We start from the raw sequence: 1941 nt of genomic DNA, 5'->3' as shown, positions 1-1941 counted from the left end.
TTGGCAAATTATTCTGCGAAGATGTAATCTTCTTGTGTTGATAGTACAGAAGTACATTGGGTGAAGTAGTAAATTGGATTTGTGGAGCGATGCCTGCTCTTCCCTCTTCCTAGTATCACGCACCCACACACCGCAATCTGAACCATATGAATGTCCCCGAAATTTATACAATGTTGCACTCAGAGCTTAGGCCAAAGAAGCTAGCAACAAGTCTGAAAGGAGCCGTCCCGTAGGATCTGAATCATCTTCAAATATTGCTACAAAGTGGCTACATAAAACGCTTTTTTTAATATTCTTACTCTAACATGATCTTGTCGACGATGGACTTCTTGGACTTCAGAATCACCTGCAGGTATGAGAGGGTTGAGGAGACTGCAGTTAGGTCTCCCTCATGTATACATCACAAACCACTCAACTCCACGTGTAGGAACTTAGATTATTAAAACATGTAGCAGTGAGAATTATTGTGCTTCTAATTCTGATACAGTTTCACAGATAAATAGATACAACGAGAAACTTCAAAATGCGATGTCTCTTTACGAGGTCTTCACACACCCGCCGAGGATTGGTGGATAGAGGGTCCTTGTCAAGTGAGATACAACGTCTGGCTATCAGTTCTGAAATGAAATCCAGGGTTGATGGTGAGAAGCAAGACTTTATTTTACCATCACCTCATTAGTCCTTTGGATTGATCTTTGATATCTCAACTTTAGTGTACGCACAGAACTCGTGTTTGGGTGGAAGTTGCTCAGAAACCTTTACATGTCAACAATGAATGTGTTTATGCAATGTATCACCTAGAAGCTTTAAAGACGTTTTATCTGTTTTTCTATCTTAACTTCTGAGGTTCACTCAAACCCAACCTTGTATTCTTTTTAGGAGAATTGCTCATGTAACTGCTGGAACTCAGGTTCTTTAACATGTGAAGTACCCAGAAGGACTTCATCTATTACGTCCGATGTTTTCCACAACCTCAAACTCCCATAAGCTTGTAGCCGCGATTATACGTCGACGTTCTGAAGTGCGGAGTGCTTTCATTGACCTGATTCTCGAATAATCTATCATTTCTTGTGACACCAACTCTGGGCGCAGTGCTAGTTAACATTAAATGATATGAGACTCAGAACTAACCATAAGATTTAGAAACCATTCACATTGTTCCGTTCAATGAAGTCTTCGCATTCACACAACGAAACGATTCACTAGATTTTCACTCAACAAGGCAGAACTTTGTGCTACATTGCAAGAGCAACAACTCACCATGATTTCATTATCATTGTTGCTATTAATCCATAATCCAAAGAATAGAAAGCGGGCTCTAGCTCCATCCTCAAGTCATCCGTCAAGCTCATTTGGCAACATACAGTCCAACTAGTTCCGTTACCGGTGATGACGAGGAAACCCAACCCAGCGAGAGGCTCTAATCCACATCTCAAGTTAAGTGCAACGTTAGCCTCTGTAACCACGCATCCCCGGAAGCAGTTATGAGCAGAGGAAGATAACAATCAGAATGCTAGATCACAACAACAACCCAACATTCAAACTTCAACGGACTCATCTAGAGTCATTTCCCCACCTGGATCGATCAATGCACGCAAAATCCATTTTTTTACTTCCTCGGCCCTTTCTTCGCAGACACACTGAACCAGATGGGGACCAAAAGCACAAACACAGTGGCTCTCTCTCTCTCACTCACCAAAACAACGGTTCCACCGCAAAGTCTGTGTCAGGGCCAGCACCAACTGTTGGCGTGGGTTTTGTACCAAACCAGGGTCTGTCACGCAAGCTGACATGGGGTAGTGCCAGAGGGGACTAGATGCCATGCCCAAGGGCATGAGGAGAGAGAGAGAGATACGGGCTCCAGAAGCAGAAGAGCTTATCCTGAGATGATGCTCTTCCAGCTCTGATCCCTCTCTGCCATGGCCCCAGCAGCTCTGCCAT

The 1941-nt window shown here is 43.6% G+C and overlaps 1 long non-coding RNA gene across 2 annotated transcripts; it reads right to left on the bottom strand.

The window, feature by feature from the left end:
- On the bottom strand, nt 1–1719 carry LOC112287520 (uncharacterized). 2 transcript variants are annotated; one of them, XR_002971315.3, is made up of 3 exons: nt 1577–1714; nt 1261–1420; nt 1–346 (listed from the first exon to the last, which is right to left on the bottom strand). It is a non-coding gene; the product is annotated as an uncharacterized LOC112287520 (long non-coding RNA). The 2 variants fall into 2 exon arrangements; XR_016505144.1 differs by lacking the exon at nt 1–346 and having other exon boundaries at nt 1230–1456; nt 1577–1719.
- Between the last annotated feature and the right edge of the window lie 222 nt (nt 1720–1941).

The sequence above is a fragment of the Physcomitrium patens genome, chromosome 10, assembly GCF_059467195.1.
Source record: "Physcomitrium patens ecotype Gransden chromosome 10, ASM5946719v1, whole genome shotgun sequence".
NCBI lineage: Eukaryota > Viridiplantae > Streptophyta > Bryopsida > Funariales > Funariaceae > Physcomitrium > Physcomitrium patens.
Note: the sequence above shows the minus strand (reverse complement) of the source record. Positions and strands in the feature narration are given on the sequence as shown.